Here is a 22,007-nt window from a genome sequence, read left to right as displayed (position 1 = left end):
CCATTGGTCAACCCTCCTCAAATCTCCTATTTGCGCTATTCCTTTGGCTTCACAGTGGGATCTATACATTGCAAGTGTATTTGTGTCCTTGCCTATTATTGCCGCTAGTGGAATCTGCAGCGTGCAAGGGTCTTTGGTCCCCTGGAGTCTCCATGCTCTCGACCAGAGCTCTGTTGCTAACCTAAGCTTGTTGGGTAGGGGCTTGAGCAGAGGTTTATCTATCCATGGGATTTCCCTTAGGTAAAAGCATCTCAGTGCTGGTTGGAAGAGTATTTTGTCTATTGATTCATCTTCTCCCAGCCATTTCACTACGTATTGGAGTTGCCCTGCCAGGTAGTATCTTTCGAAGTCCGGTACTCTGATGCCCCCCTCCTCGTGGTCCCTCTGCAATGTTGTCATGGCAATTTTACACATTCCCCCTCCCCATAGGAACCTCCGTGTCATTGTGTTCAACTTCGTGAAGTAAGCTCTGGGTATGGCATGGGGAATGTTCGTGAAATAGTATAATAGCCGTGGGAGTACTACCATTTTCAGGATGGCCGCTCTCCATATCATCCCCAATGGGAGTGTCTCCCAGAAACCCATGGCCTTTTGTATTCTATCTAGGGCTGCCTGTGTATTATATTTGTGTGACTCTGCAGTGTTGTGGTGTATCTCTATTCCCAGATATCGGAAGCTAGCCCCATATCTGGGCGTCTGTCTCGGGGGACCTTTTTTAAGTCAGCCAAGGGGAATAAGACTGATTTCTCTCTATTGATGGCTATCCCTGAAAGTCTGGCGTATGCGTCTGCCGCCTCCAGTAGGCAGGCTAGGTTGGCGTGCAGATTTTAGACGAAAAGAAGGATGTCATCCGCGTACAGCGAGATCTGATGGACCACCCCGTCTATGTCTATCCCCGTTTCCCCATACTCTGCCCGGAGGAAGACTGCCCACGGCTCCAAAGCCAGTATGTACAACATCGGTGCCAGTGGGCAGCCTTGTTTGGTTCACCTGTATATCCTCCAAGCTTTTGAAATGTGCCTTCCCGTTTTTACTCTCGCTCTAGGGTCCCTGTACAGCAGTCTAATCCATCTGAGAAATCCCTCCCCCAAACCAAAGTGGGCGAGGACGCTCAGCAACCACTTGCAACTCACAGAATCAAAGGCCTTAACGGCGTCTAATGACATTACTGCGCATTCCCCTCGCCTCTGATTCGTCTGTTCTATCACATAGTGTAATCTGCGGAGGTTCCATGACGTGTTTCGCCCTGGGACGTAGCCCGTTTGGTCTAAGTGGATATAACCAATTTCAGACGGTTTGCTAGAACCGTTGTAAGTATTTTGGTGTCCTGGTTGATGAGGGAGATCGGCCTGTATGACGTGCGGCTTTAGGATCGGGACTATTATCGTTTCCAACATGCTATTTGGCAATTGTGCTTCCTCGTATGCCTCCTGATATGTTTTTAGCAGTTTTGGGGCAATGGTACTTTTGTATGTCTTATAGAACTCCCCTGGGAGCCCATCCGGGCCCAGGGTTTTACCCGAGGGGAGCTCAGAGATCACCATTTCAATTTCCTCTATGGTAATCGGGGCGTCCAATAGTTGGGCCTGGTCTGCTGTTAGCTTCAGTAACATAATCTCTGCTAGGGTGTCTGGGATTTCTTCCGGCTCCACTTCCGGATTAGGAGCATAAAGCCGCTCATAGAAGCCGGCGAACACGTTATTTATATCTTCCTGATTCCTAACCTCTGTTCCTGTATCATCATTTAATACTGCTATGGGGTCCCTCTTGTTGTCCTGTTTGGTAAGCCACGCTAGTAGTCTACTGGGTTTATCCCCTTCTGAGTGCAATCTCTGTTTAAGTATTTCCCATAATTCAGCTTTCCCAGTTTCTCCCAGAATACTATGCATCTCGTTCTTAGCTCCAGTAGTTCCCTGGGTTCCCGGCCCGCCCTTTCCGCCCTTCGTTCCTCTGTTTTAACCTCCCTTTCTATTTCGTCCAGCTCAGCCACGATTGCACCCTTCAACCCTGCCGTTTTCCCAATTGCCACCCCTCTTATCACTACTTTGAAGGTGCCCCAGAGCGTGGCATTGCTCTCCACACTCCGCTCATTTTGTTCAAAGTAATCTTCTATCACTTCCTGCAGATATGCCTCAAATTCACCCTCCCCTAATGCTTCTGCGCGGATGCGCCATGTTGGTATTGGGGTTTTTCTGTGTGTGTGCGCCCATGTTGCCAGTATCGGGGCGTGATCTGAAAGTGTACGTGCTTTAATGTCGATTCCCGTGAATTCTATCAGAGAGTCACTGCCAGTGAATAGGTAATCTATTCATGTAAATACCCCGTGGGGTGCGCTATAATGTGTGTACCCTCTCCCGTCTCCATGTACCTGCCTCCAGACGTCCACCAGCTGCAATCGTGTGAGGGTCTTGTGAAGCTCCCTGGCAGGGGGTGCTGGCTTCCTGTGCTTGTCATCCGACCTGTCGAGAAGCGGGTTCAAGGTGCAGTCAAAGTCTCCGGCCCAGATGAACGTGGCTCCCCTGTACTGAGCCAGTTTGGGCGCTAGATTCCTGAAAAAAGTGGTGGTGTCATGGTTTGGGGTGTAGGTGTTGATCAAGCATATTTACCTGCTTTCAAGCATCCCGTGCACCAGCACCATTCTCCCCTCCTGGTCACTTTCCTGCTTTATTAGCTGGAACGGTACTCCTGGTGCAATCCATATTAATGCTCCCCTTGCATAGTTCGAGTATGTTGTGCTTTATACTTGTCCTCCCCATTTCTTGTTCACCCTGGCCTGTTTATCCGCTGTCAGATGGGTCTCTTGTAGCATTGCCATCTTGACTTTCATTCTGTTCAGCCAGGTGTACACCCTGAGTCTTTTGACATAAGCATTGAGTCCTCGTACATTCCAGGTTGCTATAGTTATTTCGTCACGGCCCATATTTGTATTGTTTACTCTGGCTCCGTTGTCCCCTAGCCTTCCATTCATGTTTTCCCCTGTTTCTTCTCTTTCTGTCCGGTCTTCGGGGCGTGCCTCTTTCCCCCCATGTCCTTTTTGCCTCTGCGCTTGGGGTGATTTCCTTTGTTACATTGCGGTCTGTCGACCTGGTACCTGCTCACTCGAGCTGTTCTACGTACATATACATTGTTCCTTCCACCCTTGACGCCGTGGGCCAGCCGGCCCTGCCTACAGCCAACCAACACATAAACCATAACTTTCAAACTAACGCCCAGCCACCCTCCCCCTGCTCGGGCCGCTTCTCTTGCTCTGTCCCTGGAAGAGGGACTGGCTCGCCGCAGCGTGATGCCTCCAAACTGGCATCCGAACTTGTAGAACTTTCTGAATTGGGGGGTGGTTTTCCTGTGCCATCCCAGCTGGGTTAGAGCGAGTCGCTCCTTCGTGCTATGCATCTGGCCTGGTCAAATCACCTTGACGTCTTGTCCCTGGGGGTCTGTGCTCATTTTTACCGGGGCTGATTCTCATTATTGTTCATGTTTCTCCGTCCCTGCAGGGGGAGGCCCTGCTGGTCCATCCATATGTGGGCTTCTTCCGTTGAGTTAAAGAACCATGATTTCCCTTAGTGTAGTACCTTAAGTTTGGCCGGATATAAGAGCATGTATCGCACTCCTGCCGACCTGAGACGTTCTTTCTTGCTCTTTGTTGCTGGACCATGACCGTATAGTCAGGGTAAATAGCTATCTTAGAGGAGTTCCTTATAATCTCTCCCCCTTCTCTTGAGAATGTTAGTATCTTCTCCCTGTCCCTAAAGTTCATGATCTTGGCAATCATCGCTCTTGGGGGGGCACCCGGCCGTGGTCTTTTGGTCAATGCCCCATGTGCCCTCTCAACCGCAAAGCCCTGGGACAGTGATCCGGCACCAATCTCTTGGAGCAGCATATATTCGACATATTCTGTGGGATCTCTGCCTTCTTCGCCCTCCGGAAGCCCGATTATGCAAATATTATTCCTTCGTGCCCTTCCTTCCGCATCCTCGGCCCTCTGTTCCAGGATCTTGATCTTCCGTACTGCCTCCGACATTTGTGTTTGTGTGGCCGCAACGTCCGTGGTGTTTTGCTGCACTTGCTGTTCTGCCATTGTTACTCTTTCTGTCAAGTTTCTGGCGTCCTGCCGAAGAAGGCCCACGTCAACCATGACAGTGTCCAGTTTGTCCTCTAAGGAAGCCTTGAGGGCCCCTATCGCCGCGTTCATCTTGGCTTCAAGGGATGTTTGCAGAGCAGCTATAGCTTCCAGGATCGCTCCTTCCGTAGTGTTTCCTGCTTGTTGTCCAGTAGCTGAGGAGGCCATTGCCGTAGTAGGCTGGGCAGGTTGTTTATTTCCAGGTGGTGTAGTGAACGTTTCTATGCTGGCCTGCTTTGCCTTCCCCTCTGTCTTTCGACTTGGCATTATATCGTCGGGGCTCACTTTGGTGCAGCCCGGCCCTCAGTTAATCTGGATCTGACCATGGTAGTCGATTCCTGGATGTCCCCCTCTGTGCGCACGGTTTCCCTTCCTGGGTCTCCAACCGCAGGTGCGGGTGTTGCCTGTTTTTCGGGCTGGCCGCTCCCCTCCTCCCCGGGCTCCGAGCGCCGATTTGTTCCGGGGAACTCCGTGCTTGTTGTGCGGATGTTCCGGCTTCCTGTCTGCCGAGTTAGAGTCCGCTCTCCCGGCCGTATGTGGGCCTGCTGTCTGCCGCAAATTACTGGTCTATGCGGGTCCCCTTCCTGCTGCCGCCTCTTCCCGCCTTGTGGCTGTGATGCTTGCAGGAGGGCGATACAGTCCGTGTGCAGCCTCGCTGTATCAGGGTGTGGCCCTCGGCGTGCTCTCTCCGCTTTCACCGCTTCCGCGTCTTTATGAGTGGCCGGGCCGGGCTCTTGGCTGGGTCGCCTGGGCCAGCTGGATGTTGTTTAATCTCTGGCCCGCAGCTGCACGCCTGTGATTTCCTTGTTCACAAGGCTCTGGCGTTCTCCCCGGCTGTCAGCTTCTCGCGCCGGCCATTTTGTTTCGCGCGTGCAGCAGCTTCTTTTGCCTTTTCTCTGCAATCCGACCTCCGATTTCCTTCGGGAGACTCAGCAAATGTTCTGCAGATATTCCGAAGTCTATACTGTCATTTTCAGATAAATCCCCAACGTTTTGGTACCAGTTTGATCGGATCTTCTTCAGGATCTCGAAGGAGCTTCTCAGTCGTGCCTCCTACCGCATGGCCGCCAAGCCACGCCCCCTCCGAACAGTATATTCTTATTGTATAAGCGACTAACAAGCAAACAATAAATAAATACATTGTAAAGTTAGGGCCAGTTAGGAATTCTACCAACCCATCCAAAATACCAAATGAAGGTTTTCGAAACTTGTGTTTATTTTGTCTGTGTCTACTACTTGATACCATGCCTTCCTTACACAACACATCACCTGCAACTATCTCCAACACAATCCCTGCAATGTTCTGCCGCTCTGTTCTTCCTCCACCTGGTCTCTCGGTCCACCTCCACTCGACCTGACCAGACCTGAACACACCCAATTATTTTGGCTATCGCAGCAGTGTTTTATGCCCCATGCTTTTCTTCCCCCATTCCATTTGCTATCCTGCTCATCTGATTTTCCAGGTCTATCTTAACTTACTAGTCTCCCCTGGGTGGGCCACAACACCTGGAGGTGATATAAACCAGCATCTAGCCCTGTCCCATTTAGGCACATAGTGGCAGAATCAGGCTCTCTGATGCGGGGGCTCAGTTGCTCTGCTGCAATAGGTGAGGCGCACTCAGTGCTCATTTGTTGTGTGAACAGGCCGTTTCACTGGTTTTTGGACCACCTTCTAAGCTGGCGGCTCTTTTTGGGAGAACATGGTCACTGTCAGTTGCTCCATGGCCTTCCTGGATTGGTAGTTGTGAAATAAAATGCAAATAGTTCTGGGCAAAATAAGGCTCAGCAGCCATTGGGAGATCGACAGTGGTAACACTCTTAATCGGCATGGCACAAGTGTGGGGGAGAGGGCATTGACTGGGGCACACCAAACTCCCTCACCCTACCTCTGGGACAGAAATGGATCAGGCGAAAATGCTGGTTGGCCTCCTGCCCCAGGTAAAGAGGGGTCTCTGTTCCCCCTTGTTAATGTCAAGACTCTACCCCTGTCACATAGAAATAGAATGAAATATGGAATGAGCCTGATTATTTCAGACAGGGCATGCAGCAGCTTGAGATACTGCCTTGTAGAATGTACTTCTTTGAAGACATGGAGGCATCATTTTTAGATTTTGCGTTTTCTCTATTGCAGAGTGTTTCTGCCCAGAAACACTTACAAAACAAATTAAAGTCAACAGGGCAATCCTGAATCAAATGCTGTACATTAGCAGAATATCTAGCAATCAAACGAACAGTGGGTGTTTGGGAACAAATGGTAAAAAAAAGGCGCCGAGCTGAGGCCAAAAGGAAGCACCCGAAACTGGAAGTGCTCCTCTCCCAAAGAGAAGCGGAGATATCTCCTGTGTGGATTCCAAATCAGGATATGCATATACGCATCCTGAAGATCCACAACGCTGAGCCAATCGCCCATCTGCAAGGAGGAGCGTATCTGGCTGGGTGTGATCATCTTGAATTTATCTTGGGGTAGGAAAAGATTGAACTGGGAAAGGTCTAGGATGGTGCGCAGGCCAGCCTGGTTGGGTTTGGGCACCGTAAACAGCCGGGAATAGAAGCCCTCTCCTCGCTCCCCAAGGGGAACGGGTTCCACAGCTCTGAGGTCCAGAAGTTTCTGAACTTCAGCCTTGAGGGAGGGTGAGCCCGACAGCTGAAAAGGAGGGTTGAGGGGTGGGGTAGGGGGTAAAGGTAAGCGGAAGCCCGCTCGAGCGACTGACAAAGACCCATCTGTCTTCTATGATGGTCTGCCACGCCTCCCAATGAGACGCAATGCGTCCTCCCACCGGGGTCTCGTGCAAGCGCAGAAAACCCTCATTTAGTAGGCTTATCGGTGGCGGTGCCACCTGAACCTGATGAGGAGGCTGAGGAGCGGGAGAAAAACTGTGTGCGTTGTTGTCTACGGCGGTTATTCCCCGCAGGAGTATCCACTCTGCGAGATTTGCGGTCGAGGAAGCCCCTAAAACCAGAGGAGGGTCGACTTTGCGACAACGGTCTCTGGGATTTGAAAGAAGCTTTGACCAGAACAGACAATGATTTAGCCGTCTGAGTGCTATCATTGGTCTTGGTGAGCTCTACATCAGTAGTAGAATGAAAAAGATCCTTACCATCGAAAAGCAAGGTCCAACACCTTGTCTTGCACTTCCTTAGAAAATTTAGTGGCATGCAGCCACGCCTGCCGTGAGGTATCAACCCCAAGCATCAGGCCCCGAGCCGAGGTGTCTACGTGATGAACCGCAGCCTCCAGGAGATCCTGGGCCAAGACCCTGGCATCGGCAAGGCCTCCTTTGAAGTCTTCCAACTTCTCGACCGGGATGTTCTTCTCAAACTCCGACAGACCTTTCCACATGCGCATGTTAGCTCCCGCCAATATCAACTCAGCGTTGGCCTGCCTGAGCTGCAAGGCTGAGTTGGTGAAGATTTTCCTCCCTAGGGAGTCCAGGAGCTTGTCCTCCTTTCCCAAGACCTGAGTAGCCGTCGTGGAAGAGGATGCTGCAGGTCTGGATTGCAACGTAGCCGCAGCCACCACTGTGGAGGAGGGAGGTGGACAAGACGACAGGGCCACCTCTTCCGAAGAATGCAGCCTGTACCTCGCGTCAATCTTTTTATTGACAAAAAGTCCCGAGTGTGGCGTTTCCCAGACTCTTTGGACCTCGGCCAGAACGTCCTTCTGCAGGAACAGGCCGGTACGCTCCAAGGGAGACAGGGTGAAGACCCCAGAAAGCACGCCCTCCTGCAGAGCGGGTGCCTCGGGCACCGGAACATCTAAGAAACTCATCATGTCCAGTACCCGGTCATGAAAGGCTCTGATAGAGCGGGGAAGGTCCTCGTTGTCCTGATCGCCTTGAGGGTCATCTGAAAGGTCAAGGTCCTGCTGAGCCATGTCAGGCACTGCCTTGTACACTGGGGACAATGGAGGCAAAGGTGGAAGAACAGGGGGAGGCACCACGGGCAAAGGAGGCGCCGGCGGAAACGCCGGAGGAACGGGTGGAGCCGGAGGCGCTGGTGGACATATCTCCTTGAAAAGCCCTTTGAAATATTCCCTCATGGGGTCGGTGCGCAAAAGCGCTTGAAATTTACCAAAAAAGGCGTCCTCAGGAGATTGTTTCGGGACCTGAGGAGGCCTCTCATGAGGTGGACAAATCCAGGGACGTAACGGGGAAGGGTGCCACACTGGCCCCTCCACCGACGTATCCACATAAAGCAAAGGAGCCACCCCCGCGGGCAACGAAACATTGTGCGGAAGAGGCATCCGGGCGTTCCAATCATAAACCGGCTGGTAAGGATGCGCACAAGGGACCTTAGGTTCACCCAAAGGACCGAGCCCTACACCAGAGGCCAATGGCGTAGTTGTAGGGGTAGCCCCTAAAATGGCCGCCGTGGTCGTGGCGGGAACGGGCGCCATTTTGTCCTCATCTGAGGGGAACTGCGCACGTGAGGAAGTGAGGCAGGGGTCCCCGTCGATGGATCAGGGGTCTTAATATTAGCCTTAACATAAGGAACCTCGGCAGAGCCGGTACTATGAGGCCTGGAATGTTTTTGTGACATACCAACCACCAACTGAGCCTTCGAAGGAAGGACCTCGGTACTGCCGGTAAAAGAAGAACTTTGCTTCTTTGCCCCCTCAACAGATCTGGTGTCGCCGCAAGAGCGGTAACGGTGAGAAACAGTCTTCACCGGTAAGGCCTTACCAGGCCTCTCAGAAATGTTGGTAACTTCCTCTCAGAAATGTTGGTAACTTTAGCCTCTGAAAGAGGGACCTCGGATCCACGTCCGGTGAGAGCCTTATCTGCGCGGCCTCGAACATACGTTCGGTAACAGCAAGCCCCACCAAGGCCTCGGGGCGCACCCCGGTCTTATTTTTGAAGGAAGCCGACAGAGAGGCCTCAGAGCGAGCTCCGGTACCCCACGACTCAGTAGAACTGGGTCTACAAACAGCCCCCACAGGAGGGGCCTTGGAGCGTACTGTGGTATCCACAGGCCCCTTACGGAGACCCTCGGAGAAAACTCTGGTACAATTATTAGGCCCAACGGGCACCTCAGGGCGAACCCCGGTGGCAGAGCGGTCAACGCCCCTCCCGGGCCGAGAGGAACCGGAAAGGTATCCCCCGCCCGGGGTGCTCTGAAAAGTAAAGAACTTACTGGGCGTTTCTTCTTCTCGTCGATGAACGCCTGAAAATGCGAAGGAGGAGTTTGTCGGAACACCTCCTCCCATAGCTCCAACCGACGTTGAAGTGCCCGGACCGAAAGGGAGTCACAGTAAAAACCGGAGTCCCAACGGTGTTCCGAACCCAAACACTCTAAACAAAGAGGATGGGGATCCGTCCTCGCGAAGCAACGGTGACACAAACAATCTGGAAAGTCTAACTTGAAAGACATAGACAGACTAGTAAACGAACGCTAGCGAGAGCCAGAGAGGAAAAAAGGGAAGAAAATCTTCCGAGGATGCAAGTGCGCCTGGCCCCAATCGAGCGGAGAAAAGGACTGATGGGCGATGCGCGGGGCGGAGCCAAGGTGGGGGGGGGGGGGTTACGGCCACGTGCCGGGCCCTGCGCAGGAAAGAGAGGAGGGACGCATTTTTTGAACACAAGGGGAAGGAATTTGAAGAGAATAGTTTCATAGAAAGCCAACCTGCATGGAAGCAATGTTTCAAGGTAGGAAATGAGCAGGGAATAGTGTAGGGGTACAGGAGGCAAAGTTAGGTTTTTTTGTTAAGTTGGATAAGGACGCAACTAATGTTTGAGAAAGTTCCATGCTTGTAGTCATTGTTTGGCACAGATATGTAGCTTGTTGTTATGCAAAAAGTGCATAATATTTGCATTTCCACAGGGGGCGTGGCCGGCAGCCATGCAGTGAGGTCGCGATTCCTGCAAGCCCACATGATCCTGTAAATTTCATTCAATTCGCCCAGAATTTGTTCCAAGAACGATATATGGTGACCAGCACAGTAGATGAGACGCACCAATACTGATGGGCAGTGAATAGCTAAGTTTCCGGACGGAGTTCGGCTGGGGCCCGTGCAGCCAAGATGGCACCTGCTGGCAAGTTGAGCACCGAGTGAGAACCTGGAAGTGGGGCGGTGTGGCTTGTGTGCTTCGTTAGGGAGTGGATCGCAGGGGCAGCAGCCCTGATGGCCTGGAGGCTCTGGAGCTGGTATTGTCTCCTGCACGGGCTTGCAGGTGACTCCCGATGACCCTGCTTACTGAGGAGGGAATCGGATACGCCAATCAGTGGAAGGGAAACGAGATTGAGTGATGGCCTGCGCAGACCCAGTTTGCTGAAGAGGAGGAAGGTGAGAGCTAGAGGCCAGGACGGAGCGCGCAGCGCTGCCCTGTTGTATGCTGCTGGCTCGTGTGCCGCCTACGATGACTGAGGTCGAATTATAATGCAAATATTTTGGTCCTCACCTATGGGATGTCAGAAATTGATCTGTACTAACAATGCCACAGAGTAAGCATTTTTCATTGCGCACTGGAGATACTGAAACACCAGAGTCTGGCAGAGGGCATCATTGGTGTCAAGGGTACAAACACCAGGGTGCTTGGAGCAGATACTGGCACTATCGTAATGTTTCGTCATCTAGGAGCGGACACTGTGGCAGGCAGCACCATGTAGCTGTTTCTGCTTGTGGTGGCGTGGTGGACCGTAGCATAGACCTTGGGAGGCTGTGGTGTGAGCACCATTGACTGTTTGAGGTAGGCTGCTCTGCCTTGTGTGCATTTTCAAGTATTTTTGGGATGTTTAGGCTGCCTTCTCTGTGCCTATGCAGTAGTGGATGTGGTCATTGCTAACACGCAGCTTGTTGCTGCTCGATCATAGCTGGTTAACTTGATTCTATCTACAAATGCCGGAAAAGCATACCAATAGTAGGGCCAAACAGACAGTCATACATGCCTTTGCTAGCAGTGATGGGGGTGCTGCTGCACGGCCGCCCTTGGCTGTGGGTGAAGGGGCTGCCTCTGCGCCAATCAGTCAACAGGGGGAAGTCACATACTTGCGGCCATTGCGGTGCTGCAGATATCTCTGCAACACACAATAGACGCAGTTATTGCAGATGTTGGCCTTCTCAGACAGGATGTGCACTTGCTTGCGGACCGGATGGGCACTGCGGAGACGCAGTTGCAGGACAACAGGACCAACATCACCAATACCCAGATTGAGAGGTCTGCATTGAGTGATAAGGTGCAGGTACTTGAATGCAGAGCGGAGGACAAAGAAGGTAGGGCCAGGAGAAACAACATACAAATCTTTGGCCTGCCTGAGGGGTGGAGGGCAGGGACCCCAATGCATACATAGAGAATGTATAGCTTTAAGAGGTCGGCCCTGGCGCTTTGTCACAGGGCTTCACAGTGGATTGGGCCCATAGATCCTTGGCTAAAAGACCCATGCCTGGTGCGCCCCCTTGGCTGCTGATTGCAAAGATATTGAACTATAAAGCTAGATAGAGGGCATCGTGGCTAGAAGCGTCAGCAAGGAAGATGACTCTCTGAGAGCTTCCGGCGATGTGAGGGCGAAAGGATCGGCATAACCCCCTCTCCCAGGTGTCTTACCCAATGCCTGTGGTGTGAGCATCAGAGCAGCCCGCAGCAGTTCCTCAGACGTTTGGGGGGTTCCCGCAAGCTAAGGATCAGGCGACTTGGTGAATGGACTCGGGAGCCCCAAGATGGCGCCAGATCGGTGCAGCTCGACTAGGCGGGTGGAGTGTGGGCCTGCCTCGTGCTGCTAATAAACATGTTTGGGTGAGTCGTGGTGGGCTTGGACAGCTGCAAGACTGAGAAGCAGAACGAGGATTGCAGAGCGGGTGGCACTGTGGTCGCCATTGCAGTACGAGCTTGCTCATCTCGACTGGAACCCACCCCGTCCGTGGGAGGCTAGAGGGGAGACAGCTGACTGGAGCAGAGGCCACACGGGGAGGTGGCGGGCCAGTGACCCCCGCTCTGCAGCAAGCTGAGAAAAGGTGCTGGTGCGGCAGTGACGTCAGCTTAGTGAGCCTGGGACAGTGTGGGGTGAAAACTGTGTGCGGCTGTGTACCCCCCCCAGGATACGGTGCAGTGCGATTGGCTAGGTTTTTCTGGAGGCAGAGCCCAAGAAGTAGAACGCTGGAAAGGATGAGATCTCTGCTGTCCCTGCATGAGAGATCCCAAATACACCCTGGAGGGATACAGATAAGAAGCAGGAGTCTGGCAGGGAACTGCTGGATTTGGCACTACTGCTGGCAGTGGGCCCCTTGTGAAAGATCATCTAAGTGCAGTATATGAAGAGCCTTGCAATTCCTTCAAACACAATACATTGGATACCCTTCCCAATTCTCCTAACTGCACTACATGGGCTAAACCTCACAGCTTTTGTGGCACAGCGAATTATGGCTCAGGCACGGAGTAAACCCTAGTGGGGTGTCTTGGAAGGGGAACAGTGGAAGATTGCAATTCAGTGATTATAGTACAGTGCATACTTGCACTTGGCTTCTGGCTGCACCATGGCAGAGACACCCAAATTGGTGAAGCAGGGTGACATATCCTCAATGCTGCAATCAACTGACAAGACTAAACGCAGTGAGGTGGTGGCAGACCAGGTTCATGCCACGGACACGCATCCGGCTATGCTTACTCAGATGTCCACTAAAACCAATTTGCAAGAACTGTTGGCTGAAATCAGGAAGAAAATTCATAAAAGCATCTGACGTTTGATAAGAGTGTCCGAAACAGTGCAGAGAGTCTTGGAGGTGGAATATACATTATGTGAGCAATTGTATGAGGTGGGGGAATGCTCCAATAACATAGAAGCTCTGAAGGCGGGCTGCAAAGTCTTGGAGGATAAACTAGAAGATGGTGAAAATCCCTCCAGCAGGAACAATGTTCGCACCGGTAGTATATCTTGAACTGTATAGGATGAACCTCTGAACTTTATGGCAGGACTCTTCAGATCCATTCTGGACTTTCCAGATGACTCTGTTATTGTACTGGATAAGACTCATCAGACAAGGGCCTGGACTCCTCTACCCCAGAACAAGCCCCCGGATGTGTTGTCCCGTGTACATTTGTTTAAACTGAAGGAAAGCATAGTGGCTGCTCACCTTCCGTAATATGTCTCTTTCCTTGTACCAGGACTTGTCTTCCTCCACTCTGCGACCATTGACTGAAGGACTGAAGAACATGGAAGTGAACTTCAGATGGGGATTTCCTAAAGCACTCCACTTCCCATATCAATTAAATCTGAAGGAAGATGAGAGCTTTCTGGGGGGGGGGGTATGCAGTAGGTGGGGAGGTTGAGACAGAGGGTCCGAGCTCAGCCCCTAGTCAGGGTGGGTTGCTGAAATAGCCGAAGGTGGTTAGGGGGAGGAAAATGAAGGGTCCGACCTGGAAAACATGACAAGGTAAAAAAGTAGGAGGACGGGGGATGTTTGGTGTTATCTACTGGGCTGTGTTCTCCTTGCTCACATAGCATGCTAGAGGGCAGTGTTGGGTGCACCGGGTTACAGGGGGGCGGGGGTGAACTGTTTATAGGGATGTTTAGGTTCCCTCCAAGACGGATTCCAATACAGTGTAACTGGGGTCTGCATCTACGAATTTGTTTGTTAAATGATTACTGGTAGTATTGGGGAGGCGGATTAGGGGTGGTGTTTTGTGGGAGTAAAGTTGCAAATGGTTACTGTGGGGAGGACAATGTGTATGCTTAGTGGTTGTGGGGGCGGTTGGCACAGGAGGTTTTCTGTGTGGCCAAGCTCGGCAGATTTGTAGCCAGGTCTGGGCAAGAGTCGGAAGTAGAGGGGGAAGATAGTATCCAGCTGGGAACGTGGAACGTTCAGGGGATGAACACCCTAGTAAATAGGAAGTCGGTTCTCCGAAAATTACACAAAAGTCTCTTCCCACAATATTCCTGCAAGAAACTCACCTGCTTGAGCAGGATGAAAAGCGGCTACGTATGAAGACATCCCCGATACAATTCTATGCCTCAGGTGCGGATAAAAAGCGGAGAGTGGTAACACTACTGGGTGAACAGATCCCAATGACCAGGATTAATGTTCTGGAGGACACCCAAGGGAGATCTGTATGTGCTAAGAACCTCAACTGGGAGCACATATTCACTACGATATCGCCATATGCTCCAAATGTGGGTCAGCGTGATTTTCTGGAGGGCTTCCTGTCGCATACACTCGCCTTCGCTGAGGGTCAATTGTGACTGGGGAGAGTGGACTTTAATCTGGTGCCTAACCCTCTGCTGGATGAATCTTTGCCGCCATCTAGACTGGACGTTAAACATGCGGTGTCCTTTGCATCGCTGCTTCGAGAACTGCGATTGATGGAGGCTGTTTCATGGAGAGGCTAGAGAATTCTTCTTCCATTCACATGTGCATTGGGGCTTCTCCAGACTAGACCTCTTGTTGATCCCTAGTGCGCTTTATCAGTGTGTAAGGGGTGTGGAAATAGGTATGAGGACGCTCTTAGATCATGCACCGGTTTCACTCACCTTGGCAATTGTAGGCAGGCCTGAGTAGACACCCATTGGAATCTGTACGACCCAGCATTGAGAGATCAGTTGTTATTTAGAGAGATCGAGGAGGTTATAACAAATTATTTCTGGCAGAATGATTCGGGCCCCTCATCGGGAATCACTTGAGATGCAATGAAGGCAGTGGTGCGGGGGAATTATTTAGCAAAGCTGCAGCCTATACTAGAGAGTGACAGTCGGTCTGTAAAAGTCTAGAGGAGGAGGTAAAGGCAGCTGAACAGGATCATAAAAGGGGAGGTTCACGCGTAGCGTAAGCTGAGAATAGTGCATAAGAAACAGGAAGAACATTTTGAAGATGGAACGGACCAAGCAATGTTAAAAACAAGACAATATTACTATGCCAATGGGAATAGGGCTAATCGCCTTCTGGTGGCAAAGTTGTGAAAACTCCAAACTTATGTGTGACAGTCAGGGGGCATTGAAACGGGTGGAAGCTGATAAATCGGAGATATTTCCGACCCACTTCAAGGTGGTGTTTTTGGGAGACTTAAGCCCTGCAGAGATGGACACTAGATATTTGGAGGGGTTGGACTACTGGGACCGACAAGCGAAGAGCATGATTCTCTAGAGGGTCAATTCTTTCCAAACAAAGTACAATGGGCTATTAAAACCCTCAAAAACAAGGCACTAGGTCCTGATAGGTTTATGGCTCCTTTTCACAAAATGTTTTGCTCTATCCTAGTCCTCCCCCCACCCCCTTCTTGACAGCTCTCCAACTCTTTTTTGGAGACAGGTACAACTACTCCTACTATGGGACCTTATAATATTATTCTGCCCCCACCACACCAAACTGGGGAAGGATCCGATGCTTTGTCCCATTTCTCCTACCAATATAGACCCTAATCTGTTTTGTAAGATTCTGGCACGCCGTATGATAGAGGTTCTTTCCAAGGGTAAGATCGCGATCAGACTGGCCTCATCACAGGGCGCAGTACACATGATGTGAGGCGTGTTCTGAACCTACTTGAGGTGGAGCAGATGACTGGGACATAAGTGGAGATAGTGGCATTGGACACCAACAAGAGATACGACGGTGGATTTGGGATCCATTTGGTGCACTGTGGAAGAGTTTGTGTTTGGCCCCAGGTTCCCCACGCGATCATGACCAATTACCAGGAACAATCAACCTCCCTCAGGATCAATGGGCGATACTCTCCCAACTGGTCTATAACCAGGGGTAAAGAGTGGGTTCCTTGGAATGCCCGTCTTGACCCCTAGAAGCATGACAGCCTGAAGAGGCAGAGACACCAGTCACTGCTTGGACAGCCCCCAGGAGGGCCAGTGACCAATCTATATGCAAACCGATATTCTCTCAGACAACCATTCAAACCATACCCAGCTAACTTCATCATGGATACAAGTGCCCCAACACTGTTCATGGATCCAGGTGCCTCACTGGACATGATTGACTAATGACATTATCTAACTAGGCTGACGTCATTAGAGAAGCCACAACATAGTAACGTTAGCCATCAAGCAAACACGCATCACTGCACGAAGTTACACTGACACACACATGCGCACACACAAAGAACATTCTTACACGGTTCTATAGGTAGAGGACAGATACATATACATACTGTCGAAACCCTTTATTATTTTCTTCCATTAGCTAAAACTCAGAAACGCAAGGAAACAAGAGATGCAGAGCAAGCTTGCAGGCGCTTAATGCAACTAACCGCATGGAACTGCAGAATCATATAAGGAACCTAGAAGAACCAAAATACTACTAACCTATAAGAAGAGTAGTACAATATAGACATGTAGAAATTATAGCACAGCTATAGTAGAAGTACATGCAGCCACAGGCCTCAGAACGAGAGAAAAAGCAAAGCAGAATTAGGCTGCACGAAGCACCAGGCTGTCGCGGTTTATTATATGGTCACACGCAAGTCAGTGATCTCCTTCCCCTACAATGAATGTGGCGCACAATAAAAATGCTTTTATTTCTATCATTCAGGTCCTTTTTGATAAGGCCTCCAACCCGTCTAGCATACAACCCCAACAGATACCCAGTGCCACAACGGACTAGGAACCAGGCCGGTGTGTATCAAGATATTTATTAATTCATTTATTAAAGACAAATTAGAACAAACAATTTACATCAGCCACCAATGTTGTGGCAACACAAAGACAAAATATCCTTTTTAGTAAAGAACCAACACAGAGATGACACTAGGATATGCAGTTACAATAGCTACCATTTACATAACCCCCCATTACAAGTAAAGAACAGTTCAAAGCGCACAATGAAAATGACTGCAAACAGGGTTATACTTTGGTACCAGCAACTCCCATCCTCCAAACATCCACTAGGCTTGACACTTTTGAATGGCAGGGAGTGGGAACACAATGGAAAAAAAAATGGATTTGGGGTATTATTCACAGAAACAATATGAGAGGAAGAAAGGTACAGGGAAAATTCGCTATGCTGCGCCTGACAATAACACACAGGACTTTAGGATTATGGTCAGAACAGAAAGGGAAAATCGATTTTGGGATGTTTAGCACAATTGCAATGTGAGAAAGAAAATGCAAATGGGAATTAGATGTTTAGCTCACAATGGGAACACAGGGACAATTTCGTTTTGCATCTTACAATGGGAACACAGGTGGAAGCAATTTCGTTTTTCACCTTGCACCATGGGAACACACGTTGAAACAGGGCTTTTTGAAATTAATTACTTTGGCAAATCTTTATGACTATACTGGCTCACAACACACTGGGCAAAGATTGTTGTTTTTGAATGCCAAGAATACAGATGCCATGAATTCAATGGGGGAATTAATAGAATTACTTTGATCAATTTGCTAAGGATCTACACAGACAAACGGGATTTTTCAATGGGGGAATAACTAACACAATACTGAAAGAAAACAGGGCTTATACAATCTATGTCTTGGGGTAGTACTACTTACAGGAGAGGTCTGGACTGGGCATCGGGGCAGACTGCTGTGATAGCATGGGGTCAGTCAAGGATTAACTCTGAGTCCTCCAAGGGTCCCAATCAGTCTCTATGTCTCCTGGTTCCACTGAAAGATTAGGCCTCTCTCTGCTGGGATGCTCACGCCAGATTTCGGCAGCAGGTCACCTCATGGAATTAGTGGGAGCACACCAGCTCTGAGGTAAGCTTGCTTAGTTATAGGGAAGATGACATCACTAACTGATCATAATTCACTCAAAAGGGATTGGTGGTGTGACACTACCCCCCTCCCACCTGTGTGCTGATAGGACAAGGGACTAGGGGAGTGTTTTGAGACAACTAGGGGAGGAGAGAACTTCATCATCTCACTTCGACAGGTGGGCTCAGTCTGCTTCGGGCACATAGAAATCTCACTACATGGCAAAGTGCCCATATTCTCCCCTAGTTTGAGGTCTGCAGGTCATTCCTGTGCAGAGATACAATTTTTCTTCATTTACTCCGGAACTAAATAAGTGAAAAATATGGCGCTTTACAGGCGTCATACTAATCATACGTGGCATGCTTTATCAACTTTTTACATCTCTGAAAATAACGAGGAGGGCCACATCACATTTTCATGAATAACTTTAGTTGCGTTTATCCCACACAAATCGTTTTGGCATGGTTAAAAGGGGTGGACTGTCATCTTTCATAAAAGCCTGGAATTACTGTTGTGCAATATACACAGTCCAATTTACATGATAAAATGCATTTCTCCCATCTAAAATGTGCAGCTTCACTTCTCTGTCCCTCCGGCCCCCACCTTTTTTAAGTTTCAGTATGCCTGTGATGTCAAGAGAGTGGTCTGTGTTTAGATTAGCCTGCCCCTCCAAGAGCTAATGACTAAGCTAATGCACTTTTTATGAGACTTGTGACCTACAGGTCACCAGGGCTGCAGAACAGACCCCACCTTATTTGGTTTGCACTGCATTTCCCATCTATGAGCAAATTATTGCTTGTATTTTTAAGAAATGGTTGTGACTGATGATGACGACAAGGTCCCGGAGCTTGTTTCATGTTAGGAGAAATTACAGTCCCTGTATCCTGTAGAAAATAGCCTTGAAACTCGCACCTAATTGCAATTTTAAATGACATCTATCTATGGCACTCAGTTTCAACTATGTGTGCATATTGTTTCTGAATAGTACATGTACATAAGAACACCATGCCCAAGCTTACATGTCTGGTGGGCATTTTGCTGAACAGATTATTAGTTTAATGGGAAAAATGAAATGACATTATGTTTTTAATGTACATAAACAAAATGCTCTGTTTCACTGCAGCTGCTTGAACACACAATTCTGACATCCCATTGAGGGTTCTGTGGACTGCTGTTTCATGGAAATATCAGTACAGCTCTTCATGGATTTGACAAAATGTGATTTCCACGTGTCCGTCGCTTTCTTCGTTAAAGGCAGTTCGCACCTCTCCATATTTTGCAATTTAGCACATTTCCTTTCCTTTTGAGTCGAGTTCACAAGGCCGTATGTCGGCCCTCATTTCTGTGCAGGCCTGGTATTTTGGCGAGTCCTCATAGTAGACTCTGGCCTCTTTATTTCTCACATTCAGGGGCTATTTCACCCCTCAAGGGCAGGGCTCACATTCAAGGTCGGAGACAAGCAGAACATTCCTAAGCCTCAGAGACAAGGAGCCACCTGCAAATAACAGAATACATCCTCACTAATTGCAGACCAGAGAGCTCAATTTTGCGGTCTTCACCGACGTAGTGCTGCCGAGCCGAACAATGGCCATTTACTTGTGGTGGGAAGAGGAGCCATTCCCAGCGAAACAGACACAAAGTGATAAATGTGTAGTTTCACAACGATGCAACCCTGCTGTCATGATTCCTGCCCCTCATGTCCCCAGCCCAAGATGTCAGGCTGGAGCCAGGCCACGATCACCTACATGGCCCTCAAGGGCCTCTCCATCCCTCAAAAGACCCACTTGGAGTCAGATTTGGCGCTTGTGGCACCAGACTCACTCACTCCCATAGGATAACATTGGGGATTGGACTTGTAGTGCATTGATGGGGACAAGATGGATGCCCCCACATATTTCGGTTCTAGAACTGCATATGCGGTCTAGTCTTTTGGGTGTGGTTCAGCCCAGAGACACCTGGGATACCCAGAGACTATTTAAGCCACACCCAGGCTGAGAAACATGCTTTGCGTTTTCTGCACCTGCAGCGTGACACTCACCGTGTTCGGATCAGTCTCCAGTAGGCCTGCATCTTTCTTCTGCGCTCAGCTCCTGCAAGAACAAGAACACCGTTAGGAACAGCCTTATCTTGCGGCACTTCTGCCCATCATTCATCGCTCCTTCTGTTCTGCGGGCATCTTCGGCGGTGTCATCCCTATCCCGGCACGCCGCTTCCTAAGGAAAAGGGAAAAGAACAGAAAAAAGGCATTAGTAGGAATTCTGCAAATCTTCGCTTATTTTTAAATACTGTATGAGCTTCAAACGCTTACCTGAATCCCAGCTGCTCTGGGGGAACTCTGTCCCCGGAACTTCTCATCCATCTGCAAGAGGGAAAAGACACTCCAGGTTAGCGTGGAAACATCTAGAGGCGCTGCATACCGCGCTTACCCACCGCATTTGTTCTTCATAACCGGCATCCACGCTGAAAACGTCGCGGCACCTAAAAGACACAGAAAAATAACTCAGTTCAATGCAAATATGAAAGGGGTGCATCTCGCTCTCACTCACCTTCAGCGCTACTCATCTCAGCAGCACGCCGCCATCCCCGGACACCGGCCATCATCTAAGGAAGAAAAGGAACGAAGTTAGAGTACTGTTTAAAAGACTCATTATACTTACCTGTCGGACTCTTGCCAGTGAAGTAACTAGGCAGCAATGAGCCTGCATCAATCAATGCGCCCCTGCACTGAAAGCAGGACGGAGAGCACACTATCCAAGAAAACAAGGTGAGCTGTGGATCAAAAGGAAGGGTTGGACCCTGGAGAAGAAGGGGTTCAAGCACACAGACACAATAGGGAGTTAAACTCTACCAATCCTGTGTTTCAGGCCCAGTCTCCAGTTGAATAGCCTCCAGGGAAGGGTTTGAGGGCGTAAGAGGTCAGAACAGGCTACAATGGGGACACAGTCTTTCTCATCACCTTGAGAAGGTGCATGGAGCGCTGAGAATAGAGCTGGGTGCCAGGCCTGGGGAGATAAGCTCCAGCCAATCAGGGTACACAAATCCAGGGTTAGATGGCAGCGGCCAGCGGCCAATGGTAATCCTGCGACCCTGCAACAATATAATAGATAGTTTCTGGGGAAGGTTTAGGTGTACCCACCTGAAATGCAAGGGCCAGTCAGATAACCTCTATATGTGCTGGCTACAGGTAATACCACCCCAACTACCCAATCATGCATGTTCTTAGGTTTTTGGGGAAGAGCCCCGATTTGTGACGACAGATCTTGACAAAAGGGCCAGACACAAGACTCAGAAGCTGCGATTGCTGGAGAATTCTGTTTTTCCTGTATGATACTTGTCTGTTATGGAAAATAAAGGACAGTTCTAACTTTCCCTTGGCTGAGTCCTTCATTTGTATTCCGGGGAGGGTTTGTTGGGTCCTGGGTGCTCTGAACGGTGAATTTCCTCAGAGGATAGCTCAGCTGCAACATGCTCGGCTTGGAAGCAAGACGACACACAGCAACAGAGGTTCGATTCCTGGAACGCGCTTAGAAACCTCGGGGTATTAAGCGCGTTATAAATAACCCATCATATCATATCATGCACAGTGTGAACCCGGTCCTCTCTGGCATATCCTATACTAAGTGGTAGCAGAGGAATGGTTCACTAGGCCCATTCGGCATAGAGCTGCCTCTTCGCAGTGCCTGGAGGGCTGTGAGGAGCCCCACGTAGGCCATACGAGACCATACAGGAAGTGCACCCCGTGCAGAGGCCGTCAGAAGTCATCTTGGAAGTATCCTGCCCGCGGTCCGTGAGGAGCCCAACAGACCAGAAGGACGGTGTGGTAGTTTTGGGAAGAACCGGTGGGCAAGCAGAGTCAGTGGATCACAGAGTGGAAGTATTGACTCAGCCACGCGGCAATTGAGGGGGGTGGTAAAGAAATGTTGGGGTGGTGAGGAGTATTGTTGACTATTGTCGAGTATTGTGTAGTATAGTAGGGAAAGGAGCAGAGGTAGAAGTCATTTGTTCATGGTTAGAGAACATTCAATCTTGAGGTAAAAAGTTGAGGTAAAGAAGTTGGCTGGGAGCCAGAGAGGCTCGTGACATTACAAAAACAATTGTTATTTCGAAATTTGACATTGTGCATGACAAGGTATATTTTGTAAAATAACTGCGTAGTTGTTGAAAACCTCGACTCAAGGTCAATTAAGTATTAAAAGCAAAGAATTGTGGTAAAGGTGCGGGGGACACACCCCTACAGCACCTATTTAAGGCCCTTCCGCGTTATAAG

General features: G+C 49.8%; 1 protein-coding gene across 7 annotated transcripts in view; it reads right to left on the bottom strand.

Annotated features, from left to right (window-relative positions):
• Window positions 1-22,007, bottom strand: part of ACSL3 (acyl-CoA synthetase long chain family member 3) — a 3,215,977-nt gene that overhangs the window by 675,745 nt on the left and 2,518,225 nt on the right. The window lies entirely within an intron of this gene.

The sequence above is a fragment of the Ambystoma mexicanum genome, chromosome 10 (assembly GCF_040938575.1).
Source record: "Ambystoma mexicanum isolate Mex_15411 chromosome 10, UKY_AmexF1_1, whole genome shotgun sequence".
Taxonomy (NCBI): domain Eukaryota; kingdom Metazoa; phylum Chordata; class Amphibia; order Caudata; family Ambystomatidae; genus Ambystoma; species Ambystoma mexicanum.
Note: the sequence above shows the minus strand (reverse complement) of the source record. Positions and strands in the feature narration are given on the sequence as shown.